Source organism: Anolis carolinensis, chromosome 3 (assembly GCF_035594765.1).
Source record: "Anolis carolinensis isolate JA03-04 chromosome 3, rAnoCar3.1.pri, whole genome shotgun sequence".
Classification (NCBI taxonomy): Eukaryota; Metazoa; Chordata; class Lepidosauria; order Squamata; family Dactyloidae; genus Anolis; species Anolis carolinensis.
This window is the reverse complement of record NC_085843.1, coordinates 190,339,088-190,354,258: the sequence shown is the minus strand read 5'-3', so window position 1 is coordinate 190,354,258 and position 15,171 is coordinate 190,339,088.

Here is a 15,171-nt window from a genome sequence, read left to right as displayed (position 1 = left end):
AATGTAACTTCAAGGCATCTATTAATCAAAAATAAATTTCAAAAGGTTTGATCCCTCAAAACATGCAACAGAATAAGTTTTATTTTTGCTGAATAACAAAAAAGCCCACTATATGGTTCAGATTTGTGGATGACACCGTCACCATTTGGAGCCATGGAGAAGAAGAACTAAATGAATTCCTGGACCACCTCAACACCTCAACAGAGTTAATAGAAGCACTATCAGACTTTTAAACACACACACACATTTCCAAATTCTAAAGTATGCCAGAAAACATTTTTCTTGATCTTATGACTAAATAGTGCCTTTTTGTTTTAGATTTGATCACTGTTAGGGACGCTCCACTAGCAAAATCAGCACACCTGACCTGCTGTGGTCATTTAATCCTTCACTGGGAGAAATACATCTTTCCACCACAATTACTTCTGGGACTCAACCTATGCCAATATGTACTTACAGGGTCAGAAAACCAAATATTTCTGTGTATCCTATTTATTTGAGGTCTCAAGAAAAGAAACTACACTGCATAGAGCTTTCTTTCCACATAGTCAGTGCTGCTGCTAGCAATCTTTGCCACTAATACTCTCCTTCACCAACCCCTTGTTCCATTATGAAAGGAGATTAAGACTGATAAATTAGTGCAGTCCTATAACCTATATAGTCATGAGTTGTATTAATTGTGTTTTCCTGCATGGAATGGGGTTGAATAAGATATTCTCCCAACCCTAGGAATGCAGTGTTTATATGCACTATCATTTTCATTCCATAGTGTCCTGGTAAAATGAGCACTGGCACAAGAAGTTAGTATAGTTTCAATGTGTGGAGCCCCAGTGGCAAAGTGTGTTAAAGCACTGAGCTACTGAACTTGCAGACTGAAAGGTCGCAGGTTCAAATCCTGGGAACGGAGTGAGCGCCTGCTGTTAGCGCCAGCTTCTGCCAACCTAGCAGTTCGAAAACATGCCAATGTGAGTAGATCAATAGGTGCCGCTCTGGCGGGAAGGTAACAGCGCTACATGCAGTCATGCTGGCCACATGACCTTGGAGGTGTCTACGGACAACGCCAGCTCTTCAGCCAGAGTCAGACATGACTGGACTTAACATCAGGGGAAATCTTTACCTTTATAGTTTCCATATAGATGGATTAAAAGCCTTGGGAAAAAAGAAGCAATGGGCCAACATGCAATATCCAAATACAAGGGGGGGGGGGGGGGGGAATTGGTTTAGTCTTACTTATCATGAGCAAGACCTTTCTAAGCCAGTATCACCTAAAACCCACCATCATCATAGGCTAGCACTCGTGGCTGAGTATGATTGTCTTCCAAATGTAGAATTATAGTCCACCCATATCCAGTGTGAACCCCACTGATGATGGATCTGGACCAAACTTGGCACAAATACCCATCGTGATCAACTTAAAATACTGGAGGAGGCTGGCAGGGTGGGCCCAGGATGATGGGAGTTGTAGTTCACCTACAGAGAGCTGTGAACACCAGTGACAATGGATCTGGACCAAACTTGGCACACATATTGAACCTAACTTTAAATGCTGATGAGGTTTGGAGGGAATTGACCCAGGATGATGGGAATTATAATTCATCCACAGAGAGCACTGTGAACACCACTAACAATGGATCTGGACCAAACTTGGCACACAGACCCATTATGACCAACTTAACATGGACATTGCTGGGTACCTAAACTAATATAGAAATACAATCCAAAGATGAAAAGGCTTGTACATGGAAAGACGAAGACTGAAAATATATGTTTGCTGCACACAGTTATATCCGTTCCGCCCAGCTTCCCAGGATCCACCATTTGGGAAAGCACCCCACTTTCCTCAAGAATTTTATTTCACTTCCTTCAATTACAGTTCCCAAGGTACCCTGACTCAAGCCTAAATCCGGAGCTGGAGGGTGTACTTCAAGGAACTTTAGTTCAGGAACATTATCTAGAGCTGTCTAGCAGAGAGGTTTGAGACCTGTTTTACTAAGCTTTAAAACAATTTTAAAATACAGACATGTCTATTTCAATTATCTTACTAATTAAATTCTCTGCTTGAAAATGCTAATTGTGAAATATGTTAAATGTTTAATTCATTCTTAGTAAATTGAGCATAATACTTTAAGAAAATAGGATTTTACAAAATGAAAGCAATGTATAGCTTAGACTGTATTCCTTAAATCTGTATTGCTTCGATCAAGTTAGAAAGCAACAAAAATCAAAGTCATTACTGATTAAATTGCATTGGTCTTGTGAGGAAAGCTCAGGAGTCAAATATAAAACTAAATCTTGTGTTCTGCATGGCTCTACAACCGACTTGCATAATGCAGTACACAGTAGACTCTATGTGGAAGGGATCTATGAAGAACACAATTAACTCTCACAATGGGCCTGCACTTCAGGGCCCAATAATTCACCTGCTGGGAGATGTAGCCATTGATGTTTAATCCTATAAATTCCAACTGCTCTTGGGAAGCTTCTCAAATTCACTGTGTGAATATCAATGCATGACCAATTTGATAAATCTTGGGACAGCTTTGTTGTAGTGTTAAGTTATTTTCAACAAGGAGGTAATAGTGGAAGCAATAGAAACATTTTCCAACTATTCATAAATAAAACCTGACACTGTTCTCCTCTGCCATGGGTTCCTTATCTTGTATGGTAGAAAACTAATGCTTGAAAAGTCAATTATTCATTTGACAGGCAAAAGGGAAAAGATTTTTTTCTCAATTTTTTTTTGCAGAAGTTGGCAAATGTTAAAAAAAATGTGTATTGGAGCAAAACATGTTTCAATTCCTACAAGAATAAAAAGGAGATACCATATTATTATTATTATTATTATTATTATTATTATTATTACAGTAGAGTCTCACTTATCCAACATTCGCTTATCCAACATTCTGGATTATCCAACGCATTTTTGTAGTCAATGTTTTCAATACATTGTGATATTTTGGTGCTAAATTCGTAAATACAGTAATTACTACGTAATATCACTGCATATTGAACTACTTTTTCTGTCAAATTTGTTGTATAACATGATGTTTTGGTGCTTAATTTGTAAAATCATAACCTAATTTGATGTTTAATAGGCTTCTTCTTAATCTCTCCTTATTATCCAACATATTTGCTTATCCAAAGTTCTGCCGGCCCGTTTATGTTGGATAAAGTGAGACTCTACTGTATTATTATTTATATCCTCTCTTCTCTCCCAAAGAGAACTCAAAGTGGCTAACACTAAAATCATATTCCCAACAATACATCCCAGCAGCTCTATTTTTGTCAGCATGAATAAATTTTTAAAACATATTGCACTTGCACTATGATTAACTGCTTGTCACACAATTCAAAAACAAAACAATCTAAATTAGATTTCATACATGTCACCTACTTATATGATCATACTGTAAACATGTCATTACACGCACATATTCCTGCCAATGCATGCTGAACTTCCTGACAAAGTGCAACACACTCACCTGCCAACACTTGCTTGTTAAGACCTGTTGGTGGATTTGACCACTGATCATTTATAGCTTGCATTTTGTATGTTTATTTGGAAAATAAAGAAACCACTATGACTTTAACTTAGTTACACAACAGATGAAACATGTACCAATTGTTCTTTTAAAATTTCTTTTCTACTTTTACGTCCCACCCCCTTATTTTTATTTTGTTCCCCCAATTGCATCAACAGTTACTATCCTCTCTCCCTGATCACTCCAGGACCCTTTGAGGGGGGGCAATATTGCCCACTTCAGGAAACTGATCCATAGGCTTATTTTCTTGCAAACAACATTACCAGATCTGTAATGATAGTGCATAGTTTGTGTGTGCATTGCCTTAAAGAAATTATGAATTCAATGCACTGGAATATTTTTATGACTATATGGGATGGTGAATATAAAATGAACAGAGGAATCATAGGCCTTTGTGACCTCTGTTAATTCCTCCTAGGCTGAGGTTGTTGTGCTGTGTGATATTTCTGATTATGGCAACTCTAAGGCATATTTTATTGTAAGATTTTTCCTGACAAGACTTGTTCAAAGGAACTTTGCTTTCGCCTTCTTCCGAGTATAAGAGAGTGTGACTTACCCAAAGTCACCACTACACGGTCTCTTTTTAAATGGATACTGATAGGCACTGCGTATAAGAGACTATGTGGTGCTATTAGTATCCATTTAAAAAGTTAAGAGAGAAAGTGTGCACAAGATCTCACCAAATGAGGAATATTGACTGGTGCACACAGCAGTGCTATCAAAAGCATATTTCTACTGTGGATAAATGAATGGTTTCCAGTGACCTAGAATGAATATTCATTTTCTACATAAAGATGCAAAAGCAAATCTGCATTAGATTTTTCTCCTCTGAAATAGGACAGTAATTCAGGAAGATAGTTCCTCAAATTCATTTCATTTTTTTCACAGTAGCTGATCACAAATGATTTGATTTTAAGATTCTCCCTATAATGCATCAATTGCCATATGATGTAAATGCAATGATGCAGACTATCATAAATGCCTGCAGAGTTTTTAATTAGTCTGCAGCTTTATGTTTAAAGATACAGCCTTTTGAATTGCTCTTATTTGTTTATTTTGTGCACTTTTCTCCTGGATTTCAATTAAAGGTTTCCAGAATGGCTTACACATACTATTAAAAGGAAACAATCATCTGAACCAATTTAACAGCAAGAGCAATTCAAAGTAACTCATCATTGGCTACATGCAGCAGCAGAAGTCTATGGTTGAGCAGCCTTGACTACATTTTCCAAAGTGTATCTCATGTCTCCAAGTCAAACATTATGCAGTTTTTAGCTTGGGTATGGATAGGGTAGAGCAGAAGCTGAGCTGGGAATGGGGGATTTCAAAATACTATTTCTACCTTGGCCTCTCTGAACTGGGGGCCCTACAATGGGACGGAATAGATAGGCATTGCTGCATGTTGCCCACCACTACTTAAAAATGCTCACATCTGGGAATCAGGCAGTCAGGAAGTCTGGAGAAGGAAATAATGACCTCTCACAAATAAATAATTAATCCTTTATTGCTGGTACATTAAGAATCAAAGTGGGCACAGCATAGAAGAGAGCCCCTTCACACCCACCATGTCACTTCTCAATAATGCAATCTAAGCTGGCATTCTCATCAATTCCCAAGTCATGTGTGATTGCTTTTGAATTGTGAACTGATTTGGTATTAAACATGCATGCATCATACATCTATAAAGAAATATTATATTAAATCAATTAGCTATAACATGCACATAATCTTGTATCTATCCAACATTAAGTCAGGTGTCCCTTAGGAAATTACTTAGGACTGTTTTTCAGACTCAGGACCTCATCACAAAGGCCAGGTGAAGTATCCCACTTTGCCTGGCTTTGTGGCAAAAAGAGGGGCAGCATAGAATCATAGAATTGTAGAGTTGGAAGACACCTTGCAGGCCATCCAGTCCAACCCCCTGCAAGAAGCAGGAAAATCTCATTCAAAGCACCCCCGACAGATGGCCATCCAGCCTTTGCTTAAAAGCCTCCAAAGAAGGAGCCTCCACCACAGTCCGGGGCAGAGAGTTCCACTGTCGAACAGCCCTCACAGTGAGGAAGTTCTTCCTGATGTTCAGGTGGCATCTCCTTTCCTGTAGTTTGAAGCCATTGTTCCACATCCTAGTCTGCAGGGCAGCAGAAAACAAGCTTGCTCCCTCCTCCCTATGACTTCCCCTCACATATTTGTACATGGCTATCCTGTCTCCTCTCAGCCTTCTCTTCTGCAGGCTAAACATGCCAAGCTCTTTAAGCCGCTCCTCATAGGGCTTGTTCTCCAGACCCTTGATCATTTTAGTTGCCCTCCTCTGGACGCTTTCCAGCTTGTCAACATCTCCCTTCAACTGCAGTGCCCAGAATTGGACACAATATTCCAGGTGTGGCCTGACCAAGGTGGAATAGAGTGGTAGCATGACTTCCCTGGATCTAGACACTATACTCCTATTTATGCAAGCCAAAATCCCATTGTCTTTTTTTCTCAGCCGCATCACATTGTAGGCTCATGTTTAACTTGTTGTCCATGAGGACTCCAAGGTCTTTTTCACACATACTGCTGTCGAGCCAAGCATCGTCCCCCATTCTGTATCTTTGCATTTCATTTTTCTGCTTAAGTGAAGTATCTTGCATTTGTCCCTGTTGAACTCCATTTTGTTAGTTTCGGCCCATTTCCCTAATTTGTCAAGATTGTTTTGAATTCTACTCCTGTCTTCTGGAGTGTTAGCTATCCCTCCCAGTTTAGTGTCATCTGCAAACTTGATTATCGTGCCTTCTAACCCTTTGTCTAAGTCGTTAATAAAGATGTTGAACAGAACCGGGACCAGGACAGAACCCTGCGGCACTCCACTTGTCACTTCTTTCCAAGATGAAGATGCATTGGTGAGCACCCTTTGGATTCGTTTGCTTAACCAAACACAGATCCACCTAACCGTAGTTTTGCCTAGCCCACATTTGACTAGCTTGTTTGCAGAAGGTCATGCGGGACCTTGTTGAAGGCCTTACTGAAATCCAGATAGGCTACATCAACGGCATTCCCCGCATCTACCCAGCTTGTAACTCTATCAAAAAAAGAGATCAGATTAGTCTGGCATGATTTGTTTTTGGTAAATCCGTGTTGACTATTAGCAATGGCCACATTTGTTTCTAAGTGTTTGCAGACAACCTCTTTGATGATCTTTTCCAGAATCTTGCCTGGTATCACCGTGAGGCTGACCAGACGGTTATTGTTTAGGTTTTCCCTTTTTCCCTTCTTGAAGTTAGGGACCACATTCGCCCTCCTCCAATCTGCTGGGACCTCTCCCGTTCTCCAAGAACTCTCAAAGATGATTGCTAGTGGTTCCGAAATAACTTCCGCTAGTTCCTTCAAAACAGGGTGAATCTGTTGCCCTGCGTGCAACTCCCTCTCAACAATGCTTTCCCCATCACATGTAGGAAACATCGCCATTCTGCAGAGGATCTGTGCTGAGTCCATTGGAGCCAGCACAACAGGGGAGCCTGTTCAACAGTTTCCACCCTGGTAAGGAGCAGGGCCTCCATTGGAAATCACACGATGTTATGTGATGGCTGGGATGGGGCTCCATCCCCAAGACAGAGTGGAGTGTCCTAGGACACTGATTTAGGTAAGTGTGATGAGGTTGTCAGTGTTTCCATGATGAAGAGGGAGGCAACTTCTTCAGCTGGAGGAACATAGGGGGTGATAGATCATAGGCCCTGTGTGAGGACTCATGGGCCTTGTAGTCCTGTTCCTAGTACTATTGTGGCAGACGAAGAGGAAAACATGGGGTTTTCGCCGGTTCAGCAAGAGCCGGAGTCCCTTCACCTGCAGGATGTTGATGTTTGCCCTCAAGAATTCAGCCAAACAGGCCTTGGGTAGAACTCCCCTCCGTTTCCCAGAAAAGAATCTTATTCCAGAGAAAGGGGAGTCAGAGAAGCCCAACGGAGGAGTTTACGCTTAGCTGCCAAACATCAAGCTGATTAGGCCTGCTTCCCTTGGGAAATTCTAAGGAGTCACACATCTGGACAGAGTTGGGTTTCGCTTCTCGTTCTCTAGGGAAAGAGTTCTGTTGGCGGGAAAACGAGACCCAATATAGGTGTTTGGTGCGAGGGTTTCTTTGCGGAGTCAATTGATCAGCTTCGGGAGTGAGACCGTGTGTGGACTTCGTAATCCCAGTTCCTTGCTTCCCGGATCAAGCTTCAAGCCTTGCCCTGCCTCACGGTTTTACCACGAACCCTGCTTCATGCTTCATGTTTTGCCTTGTCTCCAGTCACGGATCTAGTCAAGAATCAAGTTTATTTCCAGCCTTGTTGTCAAGCTTCATTGGACTCTAAGACTCTGCTATTTCCCCACACTATTGCTTGGCAAAGTGTGTGTTTCGGTCAAGTGGATTAAAACTTTGAACTATAATATCATTTATTGGACAATACATTTTTGGACTATATTTGGCCTCATTTGAAAGGTCTGCTTCTGAACTATGTTCTTCACTTGTTTTTATTGATTTTATATATTTCTTTAATAAAGATATTAGATAGAGACTGGCCTCTGTGTATGGTTATTGGTGCTCTGCTGCCAGGGTTCTGACACCCTGCCATTTCTGAGACTCTTGCTGACTAAAACAACACACAGCTGTCCAGAGCAAGCCAAGCTTGTTCCTTAGAAAACATCATCATCATCATCATCATCATCATCCTCATCATTAACTTTATTCATACCCTGTTTTTCTCCCTGTGGGGACTCAAAGTAAATAACAATCCCACACTTTGGTCATAGTTTAAAAAATACACATTTTTTTAAAAAAACAACTAAAATAATGTTTAGATTAAGGTTAAAAAAACGGATTAAAATATAGTAAATACACTTAAAATAGCCAGTGAAACTCACAGTTGTCACTCCCCAAAATCCCACCCATGGCAAAGAGGGTGCCCTGAGAAACTGTCTGTGGCTTGACCAGCACTCTTCACCACAGATCCCATCTTCCCCTTGTCTCTCTCTAACCCATCTCTGCTTTAGGGCAACTTTGGGGGCAGGGAAGAAGTAACAGGGATGTGGTGGGGTGCTTCAAGCAGTGACAGCAGCTATGTCAGTACAACAGAGAATTTGTAGTACATTCAGTGCCCTGTCAAGAAACTTAATTGTAGTGGTGGCTTACACAATAGCCTTGCCCACTGACTTGAATTTTTATGAATTTGGTCTGTTCTGCAACAAACAGACAAAATCAGTGCACATCGTGTGCCCAATGAAAGCAAAATAAATAAAATTATGGTGCTGTGAAAATGGCTGGACCGATCTTCACCCCACATGGATTTCACTAAAAGTCCAGAATGGTCTGACTTAAAATACAGTACCACACCAATTATTTTTTTCATTTATGCATCCATTCATAAAGAGTAGAGCAGAATATCAATTGCAAGATTTTTATGAGTTTTGCTCAAAATATTTCCCTTTCTGAAGTTTTATCTTAACTTTATAAAATTCAGGCCTGTCTACTTTATCTCCTTATTACCTTATCACACACAAGATAGCTTTGTGTTTTCTCCAGATTTGTGGGGGATGTTTGAGATAGCTACATAGCACAAAAACCATCTTCAGGCACCCCAACTATTTTTTCTTCCACATAGAGCAGATGGAAGCCAACTGGAAGAGTAGTGTTGTTTCAAGAGCAACTATAATAGAGGTGCCAAGTGAGAAACACAAAGAGGGAAACACTCAACTTTCAGAGCCATTAAGGTTATCCTGAACAATGCTGGGTACTAAGGATTGTTGCTGTTTATTCGTTCAGTTGTTTCTGACTCTTCATTACCTCATGGACCAGCCCACGACAGAGCTCATTGTTGGCCATCACCACCCCCAGCTCTTTCAAGATCAAGCCAGTCACTTCAAGGATACCATCCATCCATCTTAACCTTGGTCGACTCCTCTTCCTTTTTCCTTCCATTTTCCCCAGCATCATTATTTTCTCCAAGCTTTCCTGTTGCACCCCAGGGCAGCGTGAGCACTGAAAACCAGACAGAGACCAATAAACATATACAGTAGAGTCTCATCCAAGCCTCACTTATCCAAGCTTCTGGATTATCCAAGCCATTTTTGTAGTCAATGTTTTCAATATATCGTGATATTTTGGTGCTAAATTCGTAAATACAGTAATTACAACATAACATTACTGCATATTGAACTACTTTTTCTGTCAAATTTGTTGTATAACATGATGTTTTGGTGTTTAATTTGTGAAATCATAACCTAATTTGATGTTTAATAGGCTTTTCCTTAATCTCTCCTTATTATCCAAGATATTCGCTTATCCAAGCTTCTGCCGGCCTGTTTAGCTTGGCTAAGTGAGACTCTACTGTAATATCTTTATTAAAATAATTATAAATCCAGGAATGAATAGGTGGAAAGGTTGAGCAGATAATAGTCCTTTATGAAAAGGTATGAATTAGTCCAAAGAATTGAAGGGAAATGTCCAATATTATTGTCCAAAGTCCAGAAACCGAAACACACTCAAAACTGATGGAAAGTTCTTGAGCGGGGAAAAACAAGGAAGCAAGACTGAAATAACAAGGTCCAAAGTCACTAGGAAGTATTTGATATTCAGGCAGGAACATGATGAAACTGAGGCAAAACTTGGTTCAGGAACAAGGCAAGGAAGTAGACTTAATCCAGGTCTAATTGGGAGTCGCAGCTCGGCTTGGCCACCAGGATCTGGAAACTTGGTTTGAAAGAAGCAGGAGCTAGAGTCAGTGAACCTTTCTCAAGAAATAGCAATGTTGACACCGCGAAGTGTCCACAGTGCAAAACACTTTTATGGAACTTAGATGTGATCACAAACAAGGAAAGCCAAACTCCCTAAAGGTTCCCAAGGAAAAACCTTCTATCCTTTATCCCCTCGAGATGCCAAGCGGTTACTCCTGCGGAGTTCTTGTTTCTCAGATCTCTGGCAATGCAGAAACTCCCTTCTGTTGAAGGACACATTCTCTGGGGAATTAAGAACATCTGGTTCCACCATGGGAGTAATATTTTCACTTTCTTTCCCAATTAAAGAATCATCCAAGCTATCAACAGCCGGCAGCTGTAATTGGAAAGAGCTCTGTGGACTAGGTAAAAAGTCAGAATAAGCTTCCTCCCGGTCAAAGTTCATTTCTGGATCAGGTTCAGAAGCCAAAGATGGCTGGGGAATGACATTTCCTGTCTTCTCATTATGTGGCCAAAGTACTTCATCTTGCAGTTTCTCAAGTCACTCCTGACACACGCAAAAACCCTTCATCTTTGCCTTTAATATCCTTCCCTTCAATGAGTAGTCGGGCTTTATTTCCTGTAGTATGGACTGGTTTGATCTTCTTGTGGTCCAAGGTACTCTCAGAATTTTCCTCCAACACCACAGTTCAAAAGCATCTACCGTATCTTCCTTCGCTCAGACGTCCTTATGGTTCAGCTTTTGCATCCATAGGTTACTATGGGGAATACCACTGCTTTAACTATGCAGATCTTTGTTGCCAGTGTGATGTCTCTGCTTTTAACTATTTGATCAAGACTGGTCATTGGTCTCCTCCCAAGAAGTAAACGTACTACAGGTACCGTTAAATAAAACCGCATCTTGGCTAATTGCTATTCACATGTATTTAACATAGTTGATTGTTAAATAAAAGTGCTATGTTTTATTTAGTTAATAAACTATTTTAAATATCCTATCATATATGAATGGATCTCACTGTGAAATCAGCCATTATTTTTGTGAGTTTTTAAAATTGAAAATAAAAACAATATAGAAGATACATAGTACAGTATCATTATAGCAAGAAACACAGTAAACACAAAATCCCCTCATGTCATTCAGATCAATTATAGCATTTTGCAACTATTAATTAATTTTTTACTTTCATAGTGTGTGTAATGAACAGCATAGTTCTGATTAAACAAAATGTATTCCCTAATCACTCCAATTGAAATAAATCATTTTATTTTCATTGTACTGAATATTTTTTATAGTTTGGTAGAATGTAAGAGATCTTTTCTACATCTCCAGGGGTTCTTCTCCATCTATGAAAGGATTAATTTTTGAGGAATAGTGGAATAAAGAGCCTGGCTACTGAGAGCTGCAGAGAACAAAGGGAACAAAATTAAGAGAAAAGGGATTTTTTAAAAAGCAATAATCTAGAATTAAACACTGATTGTTTGGGGAAGGCATATTCATATTTCATATGAAAATTAAGCCATTACTTTTAGTTCTGATTTTAACGACACCTGTAGAGTTTAATTAACGTACTATTCAACTTGCTCTTTTTGCATATACCTTATTTCCGTTTGACCTTTTAATTAGGTCTACAATAGCAAGGTACTTAATTGATGGGATTAATCAGTTTTAAAATGTTTAATTCACAAAAACCATATTCGTAGCATTTAAAAAAATAGTATTAGAAGAGGCACAGCTAGAAAGGAATTCCTCTTCTACAATACATGTATAGATATCCCAAAACAGAAGCTGTCTTTGATTCAAAATTTTTACTGTCTTGATATCAGATCAGTTGTCAAAGTTAATATTACATTTTTTTTTATTCCTTCAGTCGCTTCCGACTCTTTGTGACCCATGGACCAGCCCATGCCAGAGCTCCCTGTTGGCCACCGTCACCCCCAGTTCCTTCAAGATCCAGCCAGTTACTTGAAGGATAGCATCCATCCTTCTTGCCCTTTGTTGGCCCCTCTTCCTTTTTCCTTCCATTTTCCCCAGCATCATTCTCTTCTTCAAGTTTTCCTGACTTCTCATTATGTGTCCAAAGTACTTCATCTTTGCTTTTAATATCCTTCTCTCCAGTGAGCAGCCAGGCATTATTTCCTGGAGGATGGACTGGTTGGATCTTCTTGTGGTTCAAGACACTCTCAGGATCTTCCTCCAGCACCACAGTTCAAAAGCGTCTATCTTCCTTCGCTCAGTCTTCCTTATGGTCCAGCTCTTGCATCCATAGGTTACTATGGGGAATACCATTGCTTTAACTATGCGGACCTTCGTTGCTAGTGTGATGTCTCTACTCTTCACTATTTGATCAAGATTGGTCATTGCTCTCCTCCCAAGAAGTAAACATCGTCTTATTTCCTGGCTGCAGTCTGCGTCAGTAGTAATCTTCATGCTTAGAAATATAAAGTCTGTCACTGCCTCCACATTTTCTCCCTCTATTTGCTAGTTATCAGTCAGTCTGGTTGCCATAATCTTGGCTTTCTTGATGTTTAATTGAAACCCACTTTCTTCTTACACCTTGGTGATAAGGCTCCTCAGCTCCGCCTCACTTTCAGCCATCAGAGTGGTATCATCTGCATATCTGAGGTCGTTAATGTTTCTTCCAGCAATTTTAACTCCAGTCTTGAATTCATCAAGCAACACACGTTGCATGATGTGTTCTGCATGAGGTAGAGTGAGAGTATACAGCGTGTGAATTTCAGGATTTAACATAATCTCAAAGGCATTATATTAGAAGATGCATACACACACACACACACACACACACACACACATTTTAAAAGATTAGCCAAGGGTTTTGTATTATTTTAAAATCATTTATTTCTAATAACTTTTACTTTGAAATTGTATTTCACTATGTATTAGGGCTGTGCAATACTTCATTTGTAATTTGTTTTTAGTTTGTATTTTTTTAGATTCATACATCCAAAGTGACATTTAAAAACACCAAAGGCAGCCATGCAAAAAAACCCCTTAAAATTCAAAACACTGACCTATGACTTTTAGATGAGTTATGTAAGTATCGTAAATGGCTCCAGGTCGCCATCGCGGGCACCGCTTCTCCCACTAAAGGGCTGGGTTTGGTTTTCCCAAAGGCTCCAAAGAGGATGGTGAGTGGAGGGAGAAGCCCCACTCTTTTCCCGAAAGGGGGCAGCAAGGGGGGACAGAAGGAGGGAGGGAGGGATGCTTGACTGGATAGCTGGGTAAGGAAGAGGCCCCTCTGGCATATGGCCAGCCCAGAGAAAGACAGACAAAGACCACACTCACATTGGGACTTTAATGTGGGAAGCAAGCAGAATTCTGGGAAATGTAGTTTAGGACAGGGCCTTTTCAATTTTCTGCCACAAGAGTCCTTGCCTTCTCAAACTTCATTTGCCTGCTGCTGCTCAGTCATTTAATCGTCTCCGACTCTTCGTGACCTCATGGATGATTCCACGCCAGAGCTCCCTGTCAGCCGTCACCGCCTCCAGTTCCTTCAAGGTCAACCCAGTCACTTCAAGGATACCGTCCATCCATCTTGCCCTTGGTCGGCCTCTCTTCCTTTTTTCTTCCATTTTCCCCAGCATCGTGATCTTTTCCAAGCTTTCCTGTCTTCTCATGATGTGGCCAAAATACTTCATCTTTGCCTCTAATATCCTTCCCTCCAGTGAGCAGCCGGGCATTATTTCCTGGAGGATGGACTGGTTGGATCTTCTTGCGGTCCAAGGCACTCTCAGGATTTTCCTCCAGCACCAGAGTTCAAAAGCGTCTATCTTCCTTCTTTATAGTCCAGCTCTCGCATCCATAGGTTACTATGGGGAATACCATTGCTTTGACTATGCGGACCTTCGTTGCCAGTGTGATGTCTCTGCTCTTCACTATTTTGTCAAGGTTAGCCATTGCTCTCCTTCCAAGAAGTAAACGTCTTCTGATTTCCTGGCTGCAGTCTGCATCTGCAGTGATCTTTGCACCTAGAAATATAAAGTCTGTCACTGCCTCCACATTTTCTCCTTCTATTTGCCAGTTATCAATAGGTGTAGTTGCCATGATCTTGGTTTTCTTGACGTTTAACTGCAACCCAGATTTTGCACTTTCTTTTTTCACTTTGGTGATAAGGCTCCTCAGCTCTTCCTCACTTTCAGCCATCAGAGTGGTATCATCTGCATACCTAAGGTTGTTAATGTTTCTTCCAGCGATTTAACTCCGTACTTGGATTCCTCAAGCCCCGCACGTCGCATGATGTTTTCTGTGTACAAGTTGAATAGGGAGAGTGAAAGTATGCAGCCCTGCCACACTCCTTTCCCAATCTTAAACCAGTCCGTCGTTCCGTGATCTGTTCTTACTGTGGCTACTTGGTCTTTATACAGATTTCTCAGTTGCCAGAATCCTACTTACCAGCTTGTGTTGCCACCTCCTCCTCCTCCGTGTTCGTTCTCTAAAGGGATTTTGAGATAAAAGAAGGGGATTGTTAGTAGATGAATCAACCCTGTTGTGATGTCTCATGGGCCATGTAGTCCCGTTCCTAGTACTATTGTGGCAGACGAAGAGGAAAACTTGGGTTTCCCACCGATTCAGCCAGAATCGGAGCCCCTGCACCTGCAGGATGTTTGCCCTCAAGAAGTCAGCCAAACAAGCCTTGGGCAGAATTCTCCCCCGTTCTCTCGTAAGGATAATTATAATAGAGATAGAGGCGCTAGGGAGGCGAATCGCCGAAGCGCCAGAATCGCTGCCAGACAATTAGCTGATTAAGCCTGTTTCCCTTGGGAAATTCTAAGGAGTCATGCATCTGGACACAGTTTGGGTTTCACTTCTTGTTCTCCAGGGAAAGTGTTCCTTGGCGGGAAAACAAGATCCTATATAGGTGTTTTACCGCAAGGAGATCCTTGCGGAGTCAATTCGTCAGCTTGAGGAGTGAGAACGTGTGTGGAC